At 38.4% G+C, this 24,147-nt stretch overlaps 1 pseudogene across 1 annotated transcript in view; it reads left to right on the plus strand.

Moving 5' to 3' along the window:
• The first annotated feature begins 5,111 nt into the window (after positions 1-5,111).
• Positions 5,112-24,147, plus strand: part of LOC143871549 (uncharacterized) — a 181,201-nt pseudogene continuing 162,165 nt past the window's right edge. Inside the window, exons 1-13 of the transcript XR_013246318.1 lie at positions 5,112-6,755; positions 10,452-10,686; positions 10,897-10,997; positions 11,091-11,254; positions 11,440-11,467; positions 11,619-11,789; positions 13,141-13,310; positions 13,462-13,632; positions 15,228-15,443; positions 15,562-16,037; positions 16,986-17,908; positions 18,100-18,210; positions 18,372-18,586. The product of XR_013246318.1 is annotated as an uncharacterized LOC143871549 (transcript). The remainder of the gene's footprint in view (positions 6,756-10,451; positions 10,687-10,896; positions 10,998-11,090; positions 11,255-11,439; positions 11,468-11,618; positions 11,790-13,140; positions 13,311-13,461; positions 13,633-15,227; positions 15,444-15,561; positions 16,038-16,985; positions 17,909-18,099; positions 18,211-18,371; positions 18,587-24,147) is intronic.

A 24,147-nucleotide genomic window follows, 5' to 3' on the forward strand; every position in this document is an offset into this window, starting at 1 on the left:
TAATAAAGTTCATTCTTGAGAGAAACAAAGCAAGAGATCAAATTCTGATATATATTTTCCAATATAATGGTTCAACATCGCATTCTAACCATAGATCTCAACAAACAGGGCATATTAGAGCATCAAATTACTTCATTAATTTTCCATTATAATAACAACACCAATAAATCATAAAAAGACATTTCTGAAAGAAGAAAAAAAAAAAAAAAAAAAAAATTAACTAAACAAATCTTCTAAACACAAAGAACTAACAGATCTTAAATCAGATGTATAACGTATAACATAACATAGCATTATTTGAATTTTATTAAAGAGAATCAACAGATTAAAAAAAATCATACCTAATTTCGACAATTGCTCAAATCTTTCGAATCTCCTTTGTATAGATCTACACAACTGACATCTTCTTCTCCTTTTGTTAAGAACCTTTGATCTCTCCTCTTGAATAAAATCTCAACTCTTTTCTGTCTTTTTCCTAGAGTCAGATTGAAACTCTGAAAGCTTATAGGTTGAAGAAGATGGAGATCTAGTAAGAAAGTGACTGGCCAGAACTAGATCGAGACTCAGACGAAATCAATCGGAGGAGAAAGGTGAAGAAATTAGGATTTCTAACTAGAAAAATGAAATTGCAAGGCTTCTAAAACAGATCCAAGAAGGCAAAGTGAATCAACAGCTTATAATGGAAGAAAATCAAAGACAAGGTCTCGGCCGGAGTTTGCCGGAGACAGATGATCGGAACTATGTGATTTCTTGATCGGAAAATAAGAGTTGCAGGTTAGGGTTTCAAATGAAGAAAGATCAGAATTCTGTTAATCAACAGACCTTTGGTTCAAAATTAATGTAGGAGATGAATTTAAAAATGGAAATAACAAGAATAGCAAGAGAATTTGGCCGGCCGGAGCTCTCAATCCCGGTGGAAATCGATCGGAGAAGAGGAAGTGTTGATCGGAAAAATGAAGATTGACCAGATCTACAACTTAGATCCTTCAAATGAGGGTTAAAAGGTGGCTATGACGTGAAGAACCGGAGAAGATGAAGATTTGCCGGCGGGAGTTGGCCGGAGGAATGGTCGGAGATAATGGCAGATTTACTTTCTCTCTCTTTCTTTCTCTCTCTCTCTCTCTCTCTCTCTTAAACGAATATTTTCTTTTTTTCTTTCCTTTTTTTTCTTTTCTGCACGAGATTTTTGTTTTATAAGGAAAATAATGGGTTGTTGATATCGGCACACCAGAATGATGGGCGCGCGATTTTGCGCGTCCCATTCGGATAAAAATATAACATTCCAAAATAAAAACGCCCCCCTCTCAGGATAAACACACCCCCCCTCTTCTGCTTTACACTACGACTTCACCTTGGTTTGTTTGCTAGGCAAACGCGCTCGGATTTTGACGAAATTTTGCAGGGGCTTAGCTGGGACCCTAAGCTAGCTTGGGGTGAAATTCGGGGTTCTATCTCATTTATTTGATGAGGCTTTGCTCAAACAAAGAAGGGATTAGGGCACGGTCAAAATGGGGTGTCTACAGTTGTGTGGTTTGTTTGTGTTTGTGTTAGAGTTAGGGTTTGTCCTAGAGTAATAGGAGCGCCTCCGTCCGGTCAGTTGGCGATTCATATCGCCGACTGATGACTAGGTCTAGAATGCGCTAGTGATCCCATTGTTTTCCTTAGGAAATACAGCCTAGTTACACATAGGTTGTAGGAACCACCTGCATTAGCTTAGGGCTAACCTGCATTTAGTTAGGGCATATAGGGTGTCCTAAAATCTACAATTCACTGGAATTTAAATAATCGTTCAAGAAGCTTTAATAATTAGTCTGGTCTTTTAGATCGAGTCTAAGATAGAGGTCTAGGTGTCTTAGGCATCCTAGTTTAGAATAGGTGCGAAGAACTACGTTGCCTTGATTCTCGTGGAGGCGGGGATACGTAGGCTTCTTTGGATGAACATCAGACCATCCGAGGACTCGGGCTAATCATTTAGAGTCTTAGGATTTGTTGTTTTGTTATATTGTATATTTTGCTGTGTTTTCTTACTTTCTTGCGCAGGACTATACCTTTAGCTGTAGCATGCATGTGTTCGTCCACCAGAACTTAGACACCAGTTAGGTATGTCACTCATAATCTAACAATCATTAGGCGACACATCTTTTATTTTATTTTGTGTGCTTATTATTTGTATTCTCAGGAAATGCATGCTTAGGTAGACGACTCATGAGGATTGTTCCCATTTCACATGATTTTCGCCTAAAACTCTTCAAGGTTAATAATAAATGGCATAAGAGACCAAGTGTTCGCACTCGGGCGAATTGGGGGCGCTCTTCGGACCTTCTCCATTCGTCATCAGGCACGGACCTTTTGTATCTCTGGTTATCCATTGCAAACAGAGCATTTGTTTTGGTTCCATGGCGTGTCCATGGATGGCGACTCTGAGTTTATTTCAGATATGTCTTGGTTTCGAGCCTTGGCTCCGGATCGAGACATATCTCTTTCTTTTATATCGCCACTCATGCTATGCTGTGAGGGTGGCATCCGTTTCGAGAGTTCCCTGGCAGAGCTCTCCTTCACATTGTGGAGATCTTAGAGGATTGCAGGAGGGATCTCGCGTCCCTCGGCACTCGTCCTCGGATCGGGGTCCGCAGGGTGCAGCAAATTTTTTTTTTGGGAGATCTGGGTTTCCCAAATTAACTTTATCTCTTCCTCCCTTATCTCCCAATAACAATTACAATATGGCCCTTTTTCTTAATGGCTAAATTAGGCATTAGCTTAAATTTTAGAAACTAACTTAATTGGAAGAAAATCAAGTGGCCCTACTTGTTATTGAATGGGAGTGTTAGTATCATTATACAGTAGTACTTCAAATCCCTAAATTTTAAGAGGGTGCCAATATCAATATAATTAAAAGCAGATTAAGGGAAAGAAATTTTTGTGGTCGTTACACATATCATCCTCCTTCAACCCCCAATCAGAGGCTATCTTTAAGCAACAACAAAATTGGGGTGTGGGCACCAACATCAAAGGCGGCTGGAAACTAGTAACTACAACGATTTCTTTCTTTCAGCAACAACAAAGTTGGAAAGATCATCATCATCTCCCACTCAAGAGGACAAGTTTTTACCTATCCATCCCTCCCTCATTTTCTCTTGTTTGTTCTCATTGGTTTGAGCTGAATTGGAATGTGGGTTTTTTCTTTTCTTTTTTTCAATCTCTGTCTGCAGATCAAGATGCAATGGGGTTCCCCCCCACCCAAAAAAAAAAGCAATTCAAAGGACCTAAGAGCTGTTTTCTAAAAGGAAGCTAATAACTTCGCAGATTTCTCCATACTGAGAGTAATCCCCTCTGTTCCCGCTGACACTTGTTCCTGGAATGGGAACCACCATCTCAGCCATTAAATCATCGAGGAGGAATGTGAACCATCGGATTTGCCCGATTCCCTTCTCCCACCACCATTTTCCTCTTTCCCTCCTGCCCTTTTGGACAAACTAGAGGGTTGGGATAAAACTAACCCAAATTAGGTTAAAGAGTTTGAGAGATGAGGCGGTGATAAAGGGCATGTCAATATTTCCTACAAGCTGGGCGACAAATATCAAAAGAGAGGGGAAATGACGGAAAATGGAGTGCCAGCCATGTGCACTGAAGAAACTGCATCGAGGTCACGTTTCAATGCTAAATGTAAAGGAGCTCCGATAAATACACTAGAAAATAGAAAAACAATCCAGTTCCGTTAGAATTGTCACTTGAGATGCCTCTCTCTCTCTCAACACTTCCGAAGCTAAGCGGCAGAGAAGAAAAAATGGCTCTTCTCTTACCTTTTCAACCCATCCCCATTCCCCCTCTCATTTTTTCTTTTTTATCTTCATTAGTTTGAATCGAGTTAAAGGATGTGTTTTTTTTTTTTTTCCTTCAACCTCTATCTGGCAGTGATAGCCTGAGAGGTGGATCTAGAGAAGATCGGGATTGAGTTTCCGTGCTTCTGGATATGAAACGCTATTACATGAAAAGCTCTTCTCGACCCGACCCTCAAATCCTCAAAAGAAACATCAGTATTTTGAGTTTGTATGAAGCGAGGTATCAGTTTAGGGTTTAATGTTTTGTGTTTTGTAGAGGTTCAACCTATGAATGATCTGCCCTCAAAGAAAATACGTTAGGGGTCTTCAAGTTGTGACTACGGGAGACCATCCCGATGATCAAGTCAGAAATCAGCACAATAGTAGAGAAACAAAGCAATAGGAGAACTTGAGAATTATTTTGGCTAGTGATTCAAGATGTTGAAGATGCATATGAGCATGGGGTTCTTTTTATAAGGGAGGAGTTCACAACAGTTTGGAAAACTTGCCTTGATAGGAGTCTTTCATCATTGGGCAATTTCCTTTGGAGATAACCACCAAGTTTCCTCACGAGAACTGGTTTATATTATAGGTTTACCAACTTTTGGAGAGTTACCATGCTCGTATAGAACATTCCATTTACAACTCTTTCCTCTTTGAGGACGTAGCTAAATTGGAGGGATAGAGAATCGTTCTCGCCTCTTTCTTCTAGAAGGCGAGTTAGGTTTCCTCGTTTAGGCTCAATGCCACGTGTCATTTATCTAAAGGAGGAGTGGATTTTACCCCTGACAGCTAAGGGTGTCAATTTTGGCTTGGGCTCTGAAGCTCGCTCGAGCTCAGCTCGAATCCTTGATGAGCTAAGCCGAGCTGGCTCGCCAGGCTCGTTAAGCTTAACGAGCCGAGCCCGATTTAGGCCAGGCTCGTTAAGGCTGTAGACACCCCATTTTGACCGTGCCTAAACCGTCCAAGTTTGAGCAAAACCCCACCAAAGCAGCAAGATAGGGTCCCAAATTTCACCCCAAGGTAGGTTAGGGTCCCAGCTAGACCCCTGTAAAATTTCGTCGAATTCCGAGCGCGTTTGCCTAGCGAACGAGTCGAGTAAAGTCGTAGTACGAGTTCGCAAGAGGGGGGTGGATTATCCTTGATGGGGCCGAACTTGAACCGAAAAAGACAAAAATGGCGGGTGCGCTATATCAATGTTTCGCGCGCTTTATCCATCTGGGGTGCGGATATCAATCCAACGTTTTCTATAAATGGGATTTAAGCCTCATTTAAAATTAAAAAAAAAGGGGGTTTTCCTAATCTAAGAGAGAGAGAGAGAGAGAGAGAGAGAGAACGAGAGAGAGAGAGATTTGGCCGGCCCTCTTCTCCGGCGGATTTCTTGCTGGAATCCGATCGAGCTCCGCCAAGATGCCTAAGAAACTTGTTCCTATTCTTCAACGGAGTAGCTCTAAAAAAAAACGAGCGTTCAAACCGGTATCTTACTCTAAGAAGCTCCGGTCAAAAATTCCTCGCCGGAATCGTATTCCGATCTTTCCGATCATTGACGGATCTTCGAATGTACTAGTTGAAGACACAGTAATGGAGGTTTCATCCTTTGCAGCGGCTTTTTGTTCGTCTTCGTGTTTTCCGGGAGAAAATTTCGAGTAATTCGAGCTTGATTGAAATCAGATCTGAAAATCTGAGGAAGAGACCGAGATCTACTCGTCAGAAGAAAGAAAATAAGCAGATCGGAGTCTCCAGAACCTCATTTCAAACAGATGTGTCGGAAAAATCGCCTGGAAAAGATTTCCGGCCAACTCCGGTCATTTCCGGTCAGTCTTTTCACCTGAAAGTCATTGTTTCCTCTTTTTGTACAGGCCTTAGATCTAATCCCTTTTCCTTTAGCCAAGCCCTTGAAACCCTAAATTTCCTCTTTTATTTTCTTCTTCTCCGATCGAATTTCGGCGGAATCTAAAGCTCCGGCCGGCCAAAATAGCTTGCCGTTTTTGTCTTTCTTCTTTCTATTATTATCTTCTTCACCAATTGCAAGCCAAAAGTCTATTTTTAAGCCATAGATTCGAAGCTTTCTTTTATAGAAACCCTAGCCACTTCCTAAATCTAATTTTTCTTTATTGTGTCTAACTACAGTCCACCATTGATTCCGGCAAGATCCGCCGGAATCCGATCATCTTCCACCTACGCAACAATCTTTAGAGCTAACGCCATCTCTGCCATCAATCATTAGTAAAATCCATCTTGTCATCAGATTTGAGTCATTTTTTCAGATTTTCTCAAGTTTAATCAGCTGCAATTTCAAACACCGAACCCTAGCAGCTCATTATTTTTTTACCGGAAGAACAAGGGAATTTAGATCGCAATATTCATTTTCTCAGGAAATTTCATAGTTTTCTCATCTTTACCATTTCTGAGTTGCCATTATAGATGACGAAACCCTCTTGCAATTCCTATACATTCTAGGGTTTCATTTCAACATGTTTTCTATAATTACATCTCCCTCTTTCATTTTGTTTTGGGATTGGAAGAAGAATGAAACAGAAAAGGCATTTTAAAACTGAAGAAGAAGAAGGACCTTTCTCTAGAGGAGTTGATTGGATGGAAGGAAAGGAGGGAGTTTGAGCTCTTACATTAGGCTCTGCAAAAAGAAAGGTTCTTTATTTGTCTCGATCTTGGAAAATCCTGAAAAAGGGTTTGGTTATCCAATACATTTAGAGAGCATTATTACAAGGAAGCAGACATGAGAGTTTATTCTTTTGAAGACCTTGAATTAAAGAGAACTTATTTGTTTGTACTCAATTGCAATCTCTGTATCATCATTCCTCTTCCCAGAAATTCTGATTGGGCATCATCTGTGTATGATATGGGAGTTATCTTCGGATGGGCTTCCTTATGTGGCACTGGCAAAGGTAATCCTTTACAGTCCGGATAACATCTCAGGTAATTCGAAACTCATTTCTGTTTATTATCTGTTAATATTGTGGTTCATATATATTTATATCATTTGATTTTTACTAGGGCACTGAGATCACATGATTTATGTTTGGAATTAGCTAATATTATATATATATATATATATATATATAATAATAATAATAATAATAATAATATATATAAGGTCTGCATATATTGTTTTTTTTTTACATTAACTAGAATTCAGACATTAATAACATGGTTCATTATGCTGGTCTATGTTAAGATATTCTTGAATTAATTCCGATGGACTTTCTAGGGTAATCTAAATATGTTAGGGTGTGAACACTCATTTAGCATAAAAATTATAAATTCTTTCTACCGGTTGTAATTTTCTTCTCTTTTATAATTCTCATTTTTTTTAGATTGTGATGTTCTTCATGTTTCCATTTGGTCTTTCGTATTGCTGTGTGGTATTTGTTCTTGATTCAAATTAGACATTCCCATCGTTAATCTGAGTAGTCTGTTTCTCTTTCTAGTTGGTTTATCTGTAAAAGAAAAATAATGATCCTAAAGAAAACGTATAAAGAAAAGAGTAGAGTTTGTCAAATTGAGGATTTGGGCAGTCATCTCTTCACTTTGGTAATGGCAGCCCTCACACCCTTAATTTTGGCAGCCCTTACACCTTTAATAACACCAGCCTCTTATCACTTTGGTGTTCATATCCCTCACCTCATTTTGATAATGACAACCCTTCTTTCACTATTATTTTGGCAGCCTCCTCTTTATTTTGATAATGAGAACCCATCCCTTGGACAGTAGTCCCTGCCTTGTAAGTTTGATTAATTATTGTCGTATAGAATTGAATTGCGCTCAATGGTGTAATTAATTATTGAATGTCTCACTTAGCAGCAATCTTGCAATTTTTGTAAGTTTGATTAATAATTTAATATCATAAAGGGTGTAGAACAAAATTTTGCTGGACGGTGTTAGTTCTATGCTCTCCCATTCTCCTTCTTGGATTCATTCACGACACCCACAACTGGATGACTATGGTCAAACCAGTCAAAACGACACATATACTCTTCTCTGCCTTTACCACATTTTCTTGTCTTCCATAGGGTGTAAGAGGTCCTCATGGGCCCCACTTGATAATTTTTTCAAAAAAAAAAAAACTCTCATTTTATGTGAAAACATAAAATGAGATATCTTGTTTATAAGAGACGAGATCTGGTCTTCCATAAGAGACGAGATCCTGTTCATATTTATGTGAAGTGCACACAAGTCAATTTTATGGTGTTAAATAGATTTTTTTTTTCATTTTTGTCAGATTCTAGGATGAGTCTATAAAGGTTGTCTTTTTACACTGAACGACGGACTTCGAGTAATTTGGGTGTTTTTCTAGCAACGTATGGAACTATTGGGATTTCGTTGGCAGTCGCTCCCAATGCCTTATGTAGTTGGGCTTGTTTGTTGTTTGTTTTATTTTTGTTTTTTGTTTTTTAATTTTTGAATAGCAGGGCTAGCAATAAAAATTACTCATTCTAATCAAAAGGGAACAGTGGTTTAAACATGCCCCCCCCGCCCCGCCCCCGGACATCTGTTGTAGAGTTCTATGGATTAAGACATCCTGGATTTTATTGAACTTCTCACTTAGCGGCAATCATGTAATTTTTTTAAGTTTGATTAGTAATTTATTAACATAGAGGGTATAGAATTGAATTGTGCTCAATGGTGTAATTAATTATTGAATGTTTCACTTAGCAGCAATCTTGCAACTTTTGTAAGTTTGATTAATAATTTAATATCATAAAGGGTGTAGAACAAAATTTTGCTGGACGGTGTTAGTTCTATGCTCTCCCATTCTCCTTCTTGGATTCATTCACGACACCCACAACTGGATGACTATGGTCAAACCAGTCAAAACGACACATATACTCTTCTCTGCCTTTACCACCTTTTCTTGTCTTCCATAGGGTGTAAGAGGTCCTCGTGGGCCCCACTTGATAATTTTTTCAAAAAAAGAAGAAGAAAAACTCTCATTTTATTTGAAAACATAAAATGAGATATCTTGTTCATAAGAGGCGAGATCCTGTTCATTTTTATGTGAAGTGCACACAAGTCAATTTTATGGTGTTAAATAGATTTTTTTTTCCATTTTTGTCAAAGAATCTAGGATGAGTCTATAAAGGTTGTCTTTTTACACTGAACGACCGACTTCGAGTAATTTGGGTGTTTTTCTAGCAACGTATGGAACTATTGGGTTTTCGTTGGCAGTCGCTCCCAATCCCTTATGTATTTGGGCTTGTTTGTTGTTTGTTTTATTTTTGTTTTTAAATTTTTGAATAGCAGGGCTAGCAATAAAAATTAGGCATTCTAATTAAAAGGGAACAGTGGTTTAAACATGCGCCCTCCCCCCCTCCCCCCCCCAAATCTTGTTGTAGAGTTTTATGGATTAAGACGTCCTGGATTTTATTGAACTTCTCACTTAGCGGCAATCATGTAATTTTTTTAAGTTTGATTAGTAATTTATTAACATAATGGGTATAGAATTGAATTGTGCTGAATGGTGTAATTAATTATTGAATGTCTCACTAAGCAGCAATCTTGCAATTTTTGTAAGTTTGATTAATAATTTAATATCATAAAGGGTGTAGAACAAAATTTTTGCTGGACAGTGTTAGTTCTATACTCTCCCATTCTCCTTCTTGGATTCATTCACGACACCCACAATTGGATGACTATGGTCAAACCAGTCAAAACGACACATATACTCTTCTCTACCTTTACCACCTTTTCTTGTCTTCCATAGGGTGTAAGAGGTCCTCGTGGGCCCCACTTGATAATTAAAAAAAAAAAAAAACTCTCATTTTATGTGAAAACATAAAATGAGATATCTTGTTCATAAGAGACGAGATCTGGTCTTCCATAAGAGACGAGATCCTGTTCATTTTTATGTGAAGTGCACACAAGTCAATTTTATGCTGTTAAATAGATTTTTTTTTTCATTTTTGTCAAAGAATCTAGGATGAGTCTATAAAGGTTGTCTTTTTACAGAACGTTTTTAAAGAACGTTTTTTGCATTCTTTTTTTTAATTTTCGAATCAGAAAAGCTAAAAACATGTTTGGCAATGTCTTGGGAATCATTGTTATTGGTTTTCTTTTTGCTTCAGAAACGCTAAAAGGAAACGAAAAAACCACCGCCACAGAAAAAGTCATCAATATACCAAAATCCAAAAATATCAAAAAATATCAAACGCTAAATTGGGTTTTTGGGGATTTCACGGAGGCCCTTTCTCTAATGCCCTAAACGCCGCCCCTCCTCTCTCTCTCTCGATGATCTTCTTAGGCCTCTACAAAACAATCGCCACAGACAGATTACAACATCTCAAGGAGATGTCGGCCAACAAGTGCCTCAAAACCCTAGAAATCTTCTGCTATTTTTTTTCCTTCATTTGTTATTTTGCTTTGCCTTTCCCTCCTTTTTTATCTCTATTGAGAGCGAAAACAAAGCTTACTCTTACCTTTTCAACACCTGTTTCTGTTTCAAACCCATTCTCTATCTTCTATCAACAACATTATCATCATCATCTCCAATTGAAGAGGACATGTCTTTACCTACCCATCCCCATCTCTCTCTCTCTTCCTCTCATTTTTATCCTCATTAGTTTGAACTGAGTTGGGATGTTTTTTTATTTATTTATTTTCAACCTCTATCTGCAGATCTGGCAGCGATAACCTGAGCAATGGATCTGGAGATGATCGGGCTGGGGTTTCCCACACAACTTCTCCCGTAATTGATGTGTTAGCCGGCAAACCATGGAGCTGGCTGGATCTATGAATTTCACCCGAGTTCGTGCTTCTGGAGATGAGACACAAAAACATGAAAAAGCTCTCCTCGACCTGACCCTCGATTCCTCGAAAGAAACATCAGTATTTTGAGTTTGTATGAAGCGAGGTATCAATTTAGGGTTTAATGTCTTGTTATGGGTTTTTTTTTTTTTTTTTTGAATTTCTTGAGTTTGCATTCCCACTGGGGTGGACGTTTTTGGGTTTATAAAACAAATTAGCACACCATTCGACTCCCCTGATACCTAATATTGTAATCCTTCCTTCTATAAGAAATCTGTGTATACTTACATTATTTTCTTCCATGTTCTTTTTTCAGATCTTAGATTGTAAAGTGTATGCTTGCCTTGAAGGGGATAACATCTACTCTTGGAAAGGGACAAGGGACAATCACTGGAAGCCATCATACAACATATGAAGGTTTGGTTTACAAGGCCCTTTCCTTTCCCATTGATTATCTATTCAAGCCTTCAAAGGTGTTGTACATTTATTGTTGTTTTACCGATTGTGAAGGGACACATGTGGGTTTCCATTCCAAATCAGATGGCCAACTGAGGATGGTTAGCCGGGTTAGGGAGGAACTCTGGAAACCGGGTGGTTGCTGGAGATAAAAAGTGGTTTTCGAGGGTAGCCATGTGATGCTCGAATCTGGTAACATCTACATCACGCTCAATTGGGTATGGGAGTATTTTCTTTTTTCTTTTTTCAAATTTCTTGAGTTTTGAATTCCTAGTGGGGTAGATGTTTTTGGGTTTGTAAAACAAATTAGCACATCCTTCGCCTTGTCAGACTTCAGTTGATTTTATTTTGTTATTCTTGTCTCTGATGGTGTTCTTTTTTATGTTCATCTATGATGGAACAGACTACAACCTGAGGTAATGTCCTTAATGGTAAGAAGCATGCCAAAATTTCTCGTCAACACCCCTTATACCTAATATTGTAACTCTTGCTTCTGAAAGAATTCTGTATAGTACTCATATTCATTTCTTCCACATTTTTTTTAGATGTCTCTGGATTCTAAAGGGTTTGCTTTCCCTGTAGGGTACAACGTCTATGGTTGGAAAGGGACAATCACTAGAAGGAATGTCTTACAAGGTCTCTGTTTCCTTTCCCATTGATTATCCAATCGAGCCTTCAAAGGTGAAATTCAAGACATTGTGCTTCCATCCCAATGTAGATCTCTATGGCAGTGTTTGCTGGGACATTCTTCAGGTACATGCCCATTCCTATTTCGAATCATGCCTAAACAAATACGGTACGTACCCTCCTTTCTATTTTTAGTCCTCATATTTTTCTTTCTATTTTTAACGCATTGAGGACAATGCATAATTCAAGTATGGGGGGTAGCTTTTAGAAACTTTCCTTCTCTAGTCTTTTCTATAATTTAAAGTTAGAAAGTTTCTTTTCCTTTTGTTTTTGGTATTTCTCTCAAATTAGAAAGAACTTGGTATTCTTAGAAAGAAAGTTGTTTTCCTATTTTAAGAAAGAAAGTTAGTGGATATTTTAATTTTGGAATTTGAAAAATTAGAAAGAATACTTTCCTTTCTTAGTTTTGTTTTCTTTTGGAATCTTTCTTTTAAAAGGATTTGAATAAGAAACAGAAATAGAAACTTGCTTTTTATATGGTATGGATAAAAATGAAAGAAAGGTTGAAACAAAAGAAAGAAAGAATGATTTTTAGAAAGTTTGCTTCTTGATTGTAGTTTTGATTTGTAGCCTTTTTGACTTGAGCTACTAAGTCTGAAGGGTTTTTAGGCCTAGTTCCTTAAAGCCAACTGGCTTGAGAGCAACTGACTGAAAACTCCATACATGGGTCAATTAGAAAGCTTAATAAATCAAAGCATTGCACGTAATCAAAGGTAAAGTTTGAACTCATATGCATCAATGTCTATGACATATGCAAATCAAAGATTAGTCGGACACTGTTTAGTAGCCTGGGTGTCTGGTGCATGCCCTGCATGTCATTCACGCCAAAAGCAGTAGAGGATTACAAAAACTGAGTTCTATTCTTAGAAAGTAATGGAAAAGTGTAAAGGATGGTGGACCATATAAGATTGCAATTTTTCTATTAAGTTTCAAAATCAAATTTCTTTTATGGTACGATTACATTAGAGGCAAGTTTAAGGGAGCAAAGTAGAACAAATTCAAAAGAGGATTCCTTGATTAAAATATTTTTCTAACTTTTTTCATCTTGAGATAGGATGCAAAGTTTAAGCATGGGGGTATTCTTGTTCTTCTATTTTGAGTAATTTATCAAAGAAAAAGGATTAGAATTTTTTTGGCTTTATTCTGTAGTGAGATTTGGAAAGATAAGTTTATTTTTAGAATTTTGTGTGTATATTCACAGCAAACACACACGAGACAAAACTCGTCCACTAGGGTAACCTAGGGGTTTAAAGGCTTGTTGCACATGCTAAGTGCAATCGTGATTCCTACGAAAGTGAGTTAGGATTTTGTTTTTGTTTTTATTTTTATTTTTGTATATTTTCTTTTTGTTTGCTTGAGGACAAGCAAAGTTTAAGTATGGGGAAATCTGATGAGCACATTTATGTGTGAATTGTAGGTAGGAAAAGCATGCATTTTTGTTATTTAAAGCGGTGCTACTAAGGTACTTTATCATTCGCCTTGTCAGACTTCAGTTGATTTTATTTTGTTATTCTTGTTTCTGATGGTCTTCTTTTTTATGTTCATCTATGATGGAACGGACTACAACCTGAGGTAATGGCCGTAATGGTAAGAAGCATGCCAAAATTTCTCGTCAACACCCCTTATACCTAATATTGTAACTCTTGCTTCTGAAAGAATTCTGTATAGTACTCGTATTCATTTCTTCTACATTTTTGTTAGATGTCTCTGGATTCTAAAGGGTTTGCTTTCCCTGTAGGGTACAACGTCTATGGTTGGAAAGGGACAATCACTAGAAGGAATGGCTTACAAGGTATCTGTTTCCTTTCCCATTGATTATCCAATCGAGCCTCCAAAGGTGAAATTCAAGACATTGTGCTTCCATCCCAATGTAGATCTCTATGGCAGTGTTTGCTGGGACATTCTTCAGGTACATGCCCATTCCTATTTCAGTTCTTGTTGACTTGTTTTTTTTTTTTAAAATCTATGCCTGTATACACCCCCTTTTGCTCTTTCATATCCCAATTTGAATAAAAACTTGTATTTGATCTTAAAACATTGTTTATGCTTTGGCCATCTACAAAACAACCCATATTTTATCTTTACTTTCTTTTTATACCAATCAAAGTCGGAAGGAGAAACTCCATCTTTTGTTTTTGGAATTGCAGGATAAATGGACAATATACAGGACTAAATCTTTCGGCCCTTCTTTTATTTATTTTCTTAAGTTTTACTTTATTGTTTATGGTTTGAGATCCAGCCATCATGATGCTAAATTTTTTATGTATGAGTATTGGCCTCAGCTATTTGAGGGCACCCTTGTAGGATGACTGTAGGTCTGTCAGTCTCTGCTTGTCTTGTATGTAAGCTAGACTAGCACTCACGACCTTGCCAATGATACAAGGGCATCTTCTACCACTCCTCTTTAGATTATTATAGGTTGTAGGAAATTAAAGTTGTTGTTACGTTTCATTGGTGATGAAGACGATGGAGATAGAGAAGAGAAAAACGAGTGAATGAGGTGAGTCTTACCCCACGCACTGTTTTTATTGATATATGTGTGTGTGTGTATAAATGGGAAAAGGCAGAACTTCCCCTATAAAGAGGGGGAGGGGGGGGTTGTGCACATACACAGCCTTTTTCAACAGTTATGGATTTTGACAATGGTTTTTCGAACTCGTGCAATTTTTTTCTTCGTAACTACTTCATAAGACCTTTTCTTATGCTTGTGGTACATGTAAATTGTGGTCATTTGAATTTATGGCATTTTAGTTTTATGTAACTTTTTGATGCCTATGTGTAATCTATATTGAATCATTATTGGTTCTATTATAATTCAGGGTTTCATAGTTATTGCATGCTTATTTTACCTTTCAGTGAGAATTGAAGAATTATAAGAAAATTTCTGTTAAAAAAGCCGTGTTATCAACACTTTTGGATGAGAACCATACTCATGTTTTACCCATATTGGGTACTGGTATCTGTGTCATACATGTTCATTATAAGAAGCTCTATTTCCTTGTTAGAGTTAAGAAAAGAAAATGTTTGAGATGGTAGACATAAAAATGCGTTTATTTAGTAGTTGATAAAACAATATTTTATTCTGCAATGGATTTGCTTTTAGAGTTCTAGCATGTAAAAGCATCAATTGTCTTCAGCATTTTTCATGAAGGAAATGCTCAAGATTGGTGAATAGTAATAGTTAATGTCAATTATGAGAAGTCTCACTGTTGTTGGTATAAAATTGGTTCATACTTGTCAATTATTGACATCTCTGGTATACAAAAATTATAGTATTTAATATATAGGCTTGTTGAGTATTGTCTCCTTCGTCCTATACATTAGTATTAAATTGGTTCTTACTTACCAATAGTTGATGTTTCTATTATATGAAAAATTATACTCATATATGTGTTTGTTGAGTATTGACTCTTTCGTCCTACATTCGCTTTGTTGTCATAACTTCTCTCTCTAAATTTCAAATTACTCGTCATTGAAATTCAGTACTAGTTATATCTGTGTCAGGCCGCTCTTCCGATGATATCCATTGGATGGGCATCTGCTTTTGCTTCTCCTCCTCTGTTGGCATTGGCAATAATTGCTGGTAGTGAAACTGTGACACTTGCAACTTAGACGTGACAATTCATTGCTTCAGAGAAAAACAATTAGGCTGCACACTTTTTAAAGCTTTTAGAAGCCCCCTGACACACCTAACAAGTCATCATCTGTTCCTAATGACAGGTATCTTAAGTTATTCATTGTTTAACAATATGTTTTCAGATTAGTTCACACAATTCTGCATTCGATTTTAATTTTCTGTTGAAGGCTTCAGGGTGTGCTGCTTACTTCACTTATGCAGGTTTTCTGGAAGTTGGATTTTATGGAAAGTTCTGTGAGAATGAGAAGTTGTTTGAGAAGGAACTACGAACGATCTGACTATTTGGCCGCTGCTGCTAATTCAGGAGATCATCTACTGCAACTTAAACATCACTTGTCATACAAATGACCCTGAGGGTTTTTGAACTGCTTCTATTCTGATGGCAGAAACAATCTCAAGGGACGAAGGGAATGAAGAAGATAAGTAGACAAAACCTGATAATTATGAGGGTGAAACACATGATACGGAACAATCAGGAAAATCAGCTAGTGCCGAGTGAACCTTTGCCTGGCCCAATAGATTTTACAGAATCTGAAGGTGCAAATGACAGGAGTTTTGTTCAAAATGCATCAGCAGTAGCCCCTTGGTTGATGCCAAGTGAATTTGATGAAAGGATTTTTCTTTAACTTTCCTCATTGATGGTCTGGCCATTGAGGATTATACGAGCAATCTTTCAAGTAAGTGCACTACTTAAAGTTTTTTCTAATGGGAAATTCTTCTATTATTCGTGCATTGAATACTTTGTGCTTTTTCATCTGTTTCTCTCAGCCTTAGTGTTTTAAGGGTACTTCGACTCAAAATTCTTTGCAGTTGTGACATCAATAGCTATGTCATATATAATGTGACGGGGAACTAAGAAAATTTCAAATTTTAAAAGTTCTAACATACTTCCATGTATTCGTTTTGTTGAGAAACAGTCTGAGCCAAATAAGCTCAGAAGTAGTGATAGTGGTCCACTATACTATAGTCCCACACTAGATTGCAAAACCATATTATTTGTTAATCCATCGTATTCTAAAAGCCTATATCGTGTAATTTCATCAATCATCTTCCTTTGTAATTCCTACTGTATCCTACCACGTCTAACTCTCACTGCCCTAGATTTCCAAGTTCAATCATAAAAATCATCTCATGCGTCCGCTGTGTATGCTCATTTTCGTCTTTTCATCCGTTGAACTACCCCCCACGAAGACACAACACGTATTGCTCGGTTCTCCTCTAGCATCACACCTGTCGATCGAACCGCCTAAATTACCCGTGAAGAAGAAGCACACTTGTTGCTCATTTTCAGTCAAGCACCCCACCTGTTGATCGAAATCGAACCCTCCATCCATCGTCAAAATGGTTTTCCCCTGGAGCAGAGGCAAGCTTACGTCAAACGAGAGAGAGAGAGAGAGAGAGAGAGAGAGAGACGATTTTCTTTTGCATCTGTTCCTCTGTTTCTCACATAGAGACCTTGATTAGGGGTTTGTTCTTCGTCTCTTCTCAGTAATTTTCCTTTGCATTATTAAAATTGTGTTCTGAAATCTCAAGGTTTTTTAATTTCTTGTTGGCAGGTAGAGAAATTTTTCTGGGGTTTTGGGTGTCTTGAAGGTTTTCTGAACTTTTTCTCTTGTTTTTTCAAGGATGGTAGTTTTTTGTATGATTTGAGATGGGGACTTGAGGAGATGGATGGTAGAGAGTCTTCATTAGCTCCTGTTACTCAAAGCAGGTTGGGCTTCTTAGATCATTTTTTCCCCTACTCGTTTTGACACTTCACAAACTTTTTTGTTCTAGTGGTGCAGGTCGGTGTTCATCCCTCTCAAATCAATTAAACCCCATTGCTAATTTCTTGTGCCAGACAACATAAAACCCTTCATATTTATACAGGGTTTTTTTTCCTTATGTAGTCAGGGACTTAGGGTTTCTGTTTGGATATCTATGTTTTATCCTTTGATTTGTTTCTTTAACATTTTTGGTTGGTTTTGGATACAGTGGTTGAGCCATACATTGACACTCTCTGTGTTCATCAGCTGGGGAGAAGGCCAATGAGTGCATGGTTCTGGAGAACGAGGCCCTCTATGATATAATTTACATGTTTGTATGCCCTGTCATCATATAATTTCTTCTGCTTCAGAACTCTAATTGTTTCCATTGTTTGGGTTTTTTCCTGTAAGCAAATAGATGGGCGAGAATCGAAGGATTTCATCTCTGTAGTAAGTTCTGAAACATAGGAATTGCTCTGGCATTGCCCTACTACCGCTTATTCTTCGTCTTCTTCTTAAGATTCTTTAGAAAGTGTGATCCATATGATTTCTCTGCTTACATGATTTCTATTTATCATAACTATCTCTAGCAATCCCGAAGTTACACTAATAGAGATAATGACCAGTTTCGAGTAAGTTCCTCCATCACTTGAAGTTGTATGTAGACAATAGATGATGAGACTTGGAGATATAGTGCTCCATATAATTTGGTGAAAAATGCGTGATTTTTTCTCATTTTTAATCACAGGCGGAGGCAACAATGGATGAGATTTACGCCCAGGTCTCTGGTTCGTGAAAGTGAGGTTGTAGATTTGGCTCCACAACTACCGTCCTGATTCTACAATTTTCTAACTTTTATTTTTGGTCTTTGAAATAGGTTTTCTATCTGCGTCTCTCTTCAATAATTTTCTACTATGTAACTCCTGTTTCTTTCTTTAATTCCATGCTTTACTAATTTTGCATGTTGTGATTCCTATTCGCAAAAAAATTGCAGTTGGAAAGAACTCCTATTATGCATAAGGGACTGATATTTGTACTGCCATCTGTTGATAACTGGGCAACACCTAATTATTAGCACTCTTCCAAGTCCCATGTTAAAATTATGGTATTTTCTATTCTCTAATACCAACACCTAATTAGGTACTTGACCATGCTTAATTCTTAAATAGAACATTGTAGCATAGTACTTGTTGATTTTTCTTAATACTCCTTTGTACTTCTATTCTTCAATGTCTTTTATTTTATTTTATTTTTATTTGTTTCCAGTGGAGGTGACTGCAGTATGAAGTTCAAGATGCTAATGAACAGCATAACGAAGAACACATACCTATCCGAAAAGTTTGCTTCTGTGCGATGCGAGTGATAGTGTCTCTAATTTCGGCACCTACAGATTTTGACAGTCTTAATGAGCTGCATGGGAAGTCATGGAGAAAGAGAAAGCATTATAAAAAAAGAACAAGCTGGAGCTTCTCCATGAAAAGGTTTTATTCTTCTCTTCTAAATTTTTGCTTCTGGTTTACGGCCTCCATATCAAAATGGAAATGAATATCAAGCCTTTATATGACAAACCCAAATGAGAAAAATGAAATATCATTCATCAGAGTGTTCAATCATGAAGTCTTGGTCCTCTTTATGGTCTTTTCTTCTACTAACAACCACAACCCACCTTCCCACCCAATGTGAGAATGGGGATGAAAATCAAGAACCGGAGAGCAACAAAAGAGCCTCTTCTATTGGAAAGATCTTCAGATATGATTTCTGTAAATTGATCGCCTTTTCTCGTAATTACTGTTGCTATTACATCAAGATTGCATCAATTTTGTCGGTTTTATTTCCGTTTCATTGAAGTAATGGAATTTTAAGAACACAAGCTGAAAAGAAATCAACTTTTTTAATTTTAAGGTGCTTTTGATCTATTCATGTAGTGTGAGGTATTTTTGTACTACTTTTTGTGGGGCTTGCTTATTATCAGTGTGTAGAGCAACAAGGCCATTAGTATGTTGTGTAGAACATATTCTTTTTTTTTTCTGAAAAGTATGTGTAGAACAGATTGAAACATCAACATCTGCACAAATTGAAATGTAGGGAAATATTGTATTGTTATAAAGTACCATGCACCATATTACTTATGGTGTATTTGCAGAGGGTTATATTGTAACGCGGGAGGCGGGCGAAGAGGCGCAGCTGAAGCCTCGGAACTAGTAAAACCAAAACTTTCTGCCTGTTTCTCGCGATCCCACGGACCTAGTTACTAGATGCTATTTGTGAGGAACAAAAATTCAGAAGTATAAGAATACTTTACAAAGGTTTTGTGATTGCCCAACCGACAATCTCTGCAAGATTCACTCCTCGCTTGGTCGGCTAGCCCTTCTCAAAGGCGCGGACTCCGGAAATTGAAGTGGCGGCTTTCCGGTCTTTGCTCGGACTTAAGGAGGGCTGGAGAACTCTTCTCCAACACTTTTAAAATTTTATTTCAGCAAGTATTACTGTATTAGTGCTGGAAATTGTTGGTTGAGAGATGAGACAAAAGGAACACTTCCTTTGTGCTTAGTGCTTTGCTTATTTTACTAATCCAAGTGAGACAAAACAAGGGATGGAAAGAGATATTGCAAGAGAGAGAGGTGCTATGGACGTTCCAAAGGGCTGGAAAAAATTGTCGCAACATCCAATGTCTCCTCTATGTATATATGATTGCTTGCTTTGCAATTTTGGCATGCTTGCCAATTTCAAACGAGCTTGGCAATTTTGCAAATCCACTTGCCAAAAAGAAATGTGCTGATTTTAGAAAAATATAGCGATATTTTCGTTTTTATCATAAAATATCCCGATGATATCACGATATTATCCCTATATTTTTACGATATTTTTATTTTATATTTTTTTTCTTAAATTTAATATTTTTATATATTTTTAAATAATTTTATTTTTATCGTTTATTTCCCGATATAAACCCGAAAAAATAATACAAAATAATATATCCCGAGATTTTCCCTTGCCGAGAAATTCCCGAGAACGAGATTTGTGACATAGGTTGGTAATAATGGTCACATCACACCTGGTCGTGTGCGCCTCGGCCTCGAACCCTGTGGAGGAGAAGCTCCCAAGAGGAGATGGAGCGATAGCATCATCCATTGTTCATCCAAGGGTTGTACCAGCCACTGGTGATGAAAAAAGGGTGGGAAAATGGTGGAACTGCAAATGATGGAACTACAAATAAATCAGCTAGGGCAGCCGAGGGAGGAAAGTGATGGCTGGATCTACTTTATAGGAAATCATCAATCAAACTGGGGTTTAACAACAGCTATAACAACTGGTTGTGTGTTGAGGAGAGTAGATTTGCTGCAAACCCAAGGGTTCGCGATAATACTGCAGAAGTTTTAGGAGCTTGATGGGTTAATCCTTAAATAAAGTAGCACAAATAGTCCCAATATCAGATTAAGCTTTAGTAAAGTTGATCAATTCATCTTTAGGTTTTACTTCCGAGCTAGTTTTTTTTAGGAAATTTCATCAACGCACTTAAGTATGTCCAAACATGAAATTTTCTTTAACAATTCACTCCAAAAGATAACAATAGATATAAATATATATGGGCAACAATATGCATCGGGTCTGGTTACAATATGAAAGTAAAAAAAAGAGAAAGCTAGGGCCGCCCAAAGTAACCACCGATCTAGAGAAAATGGCCTCAAGCATAAAGCATGTGCAAAGATAAAAGTTCTAAGGGTATCAGTAACTCAAAATAGGGTCTAGTAAGGCTAGAAACTGTGGTAGGCAGGATCTCACCAGAAAAGGTCAGCATATCAGCCTCGAATCTTGTAAGCTGGAGGTCCAAGAGGTTGGTGGATAAGCCTGGGAGGTTCGAACAGTCCCAAGACAACAACAATTAGCAGTTGACGATGTCTGGAGTGTAGACATGATGCGAATATGCTCCCGTCCAGCCCGAACAATAAAGAAACTGGTAGACGATGGAGATCTGCTGCAAGGTGGTGCCGAAATTGAGAATAAATCAATGAAAATCCTCCACAAATAGCTGGATATCTCCACGGATTAGGGAAATTATAGTAGGTGCTATGAAAGGGGAGGATACTAGGACAAATATAAAGGTGACTGTTTTGGACGAAGTCCTTAACCCACTGTTTAACAGTCCCAAAAGTTGGAACAACAAAGAGGGATGGAAACGACCAAGAAAGAGAGGAGGAACCGAAGGGAGAAGAATAGGAACGGAAATAGATGAAAGTAAGAGGGAGAAAAGAGGACTGGTGTTACCGTATGTTATCAATAATCATACAGTTTAGGTAAGAAGGCCAAAACGTGGGGAATAAGAGATAATGGGAAAGTGCCAAGAGGAGAAGAGGGAATGGGAAGGGAGAAGAGAAGAAAGAAGGAAGAGAAGGGAAGGAGGAAGGCAAGAAGACGAGGAAAAGTAAGGGGAGGGAGAAACCTCACCTTGCATGGGATTTTTCCCTTCTTGCGGCAAAGGGAGAGTTTATCCCAATTTGCGCCAAACGTTAAGTTCGCCCGGGGGGGGGAGGGAGGGGTGGGGGGGGGGGGGGGGGGGGGGGGGGGTGCGGGGCTGCACGATTCTCCAAAAAATAGTGCTCTCCTTTCCCCGTTAAGCCTCTTATATAAGGTTTAAGTGATGAGCAGTTGAGCCCTCCCTATTAGCCAATAGGACATAATCACTTAAGTCATTAGTGAATGACTTAAATATCCCTATTTAATGGTCAATGGAATACATTCACTTAAGGCTAATAAGAGGATGTGATTAAGGTATGTGACTAAGAAAGATGGTAAGGTGGTGTGGGCCCTAGTTGATGTGGACACCCCCACATCTAGGGTCGCAGAATAGAAACAATCTAAAAAATAAAAATTGTAATGTAAACTAATAAAATAAAACGTCTCCCAAAATAGTAGATGATCAAAGTTGGATCACATTAGTTCTCCCCGGGAGGGAAGAACTCGACTCTGTCGAGAAGAGTTTTGCTTTATGCGTGGACGTGGTATTGCGAATTCGTCGTGCATGTAATGCAGCTAACCACAAACCCGATCCTCCTCACCAACAAACTAAGTTTCTCTAATGAAACTCTCGGCCAGCCTCTGGGGCCAGGTGTCTATGAGGTACTTCCATAGGATGTCGAAACGATGAAGTGAGTCTTGGTGGAACCTCCAAAGCGTGTAGGATGAGTGGATCCAGTCGCAAAGTGGTTGTGCTGGGGTAGCATTGTCATTAGAATCCCCATGATAAATATCTAGCTGCCACAGTGCTGATTTGCAGCTACATTGTATTACTCATGGCTTAAGCGCAACCGCTCCAGCACCTCTTGTCTCACCTCCTCAATGTGATGAACGTGATCCTTGGCCTCAGCACTACACTGAATGGGGAACAATGAAGAGGTACGATCCAATAGACGGGAATGAGAAATATGTAGACGGTCTCAAAATGGGATGTATGCAGGGTTCGATTGATAGAACTGTTATTATCAAATTCTGCTTGAGGCAGAACCAAGTCCAATTGATTGGGTCTCCCATTAAGTCCCCAAGCTGCGATTTACAGCCTTCTTCGGCTCGTCTAACTGTGGATAATAAGCACTACATAATTGAAGCGTATCCCTCATTTGGCTCCATAAAGTTCTTTAGACACGACTCAAGAATGTCCTAACTGCAGAAACCTGTGTAGAATGAGACATCTTGGACCCCTAACATCACTGATGAAAATATACTTGATTCTACTAATTTTCTGCCTCGTCCTGCACTAATCCACATCACATTCCGACTGAGGCCAACAACAGCTCTGGTTGTTAGGTAATCCCGTAAGACCAAATGATGGGACCACGAAGTATGGTTCCTCAAGAGATCTAAAAGGAGACCCCTGACAAGTAATCTCAGATTGATACCGACTCGAAAATAATGCATGTCTGTTATCATCAGGAAGTCTAGTATCTATGCTCATCGTCACTAACGATGGCGCCATATCCTTCGACGGCCTAGGAGGATCCCTTTGGGGATTAACTTAATTTTCTTGTTGTCTTTAACGAAGAAATACATATTCTTTTCTCCGTCAAGTGTGGCCTTACGATTGAATTGTCAAGGACGACCCAAGAAAAATATAATTGACCACTAATGTTGCGACGCCACTCACAACAAATCGAGTCTCGATACACATTTCCAATGGAAAGTTTACCAGACATCGGGTCTAACTGAGACCTTGACCCGCCTTTGATCCATGCGATCTCCTATAGACGAGCAAGTGTCGCGGTCTTCAATTGCAACTGCTCTATCTTCATGGCTGAGACCGGATTCTTTATACTCTCACTATCGATAATAATAGTGCAGAGATCTTCCAACCGGCTCTTTAAGTGATGTGAAAAATACTTTTTCTTAGCCATTCATCCGTGCATGGGGTCTGAGGGGGTGCTATATCACACTGGATCACACAAACGGCCCTACATTGTCCTCATCCAAGATAGCCTCATCGTGCTCTCCCTCAAGCTCGTCCATAACCTCTCGTCGAGCATACTCATCACAGGGAGCATTTTCTTGTCTATGCTCGGCCTTATCCTCACATTCACTTGTTCCGCTATCTTTGTTTGAGGATTGAATGCCCTAAGTGGATAATCAGATGACGTGTGACGCAGTTCGCCACACTTAAAGCATTTAAAAGTGAAAAATGAATGGCTTGAGTCTTAGAAGACCACCCTCTGTGCTCGTCTCACCTAACTGGACTTTCGAAATTTTGCTCTTAGTAGGAAGAGCTGGGTTTGGTTGGCTGGTCACTGAGTCCCTAGCAGTTGAACTAGAGAGGCATTTGTTAGTATTCCATCGACGGAAATAATGGGCCATCTTGTCGGCCTTCATGGCCAATTGGAAGGCATAATCAGCAGTGATGATTGTGTGAAGGGAAACTGACTCCTGGATCTACAATCGCAGTCCATTGATGTATTAAGCGATAGCCCACTCTTCATCTTCAACCAATGCATTACGGGCTGTCAAGATGTGGAATTACTCAGTGTATTACCTCACAGAACTAGTTCGTTTCTTAAGG

The sequence above is a fragment of the Tasmannia lanceolata genome, unplaced genomic scaffold (genome assembly GCF_043159265.1).
Source record: "Tasmannia lanceolata isolate RefF3 unplaced genomic scaffold, GAP_Taslan_0.1 ptg000002l, whole genome shotgun sequence".
In the NCBI taxonomy this organism is placed as follows: domain Eukaryota; kingdom Viridiplantae; phylum Streptophyta; class Magnoliopsida; order Canellales; family Winteraceae; genus Tasmannia; species Tasmannia lanceolata.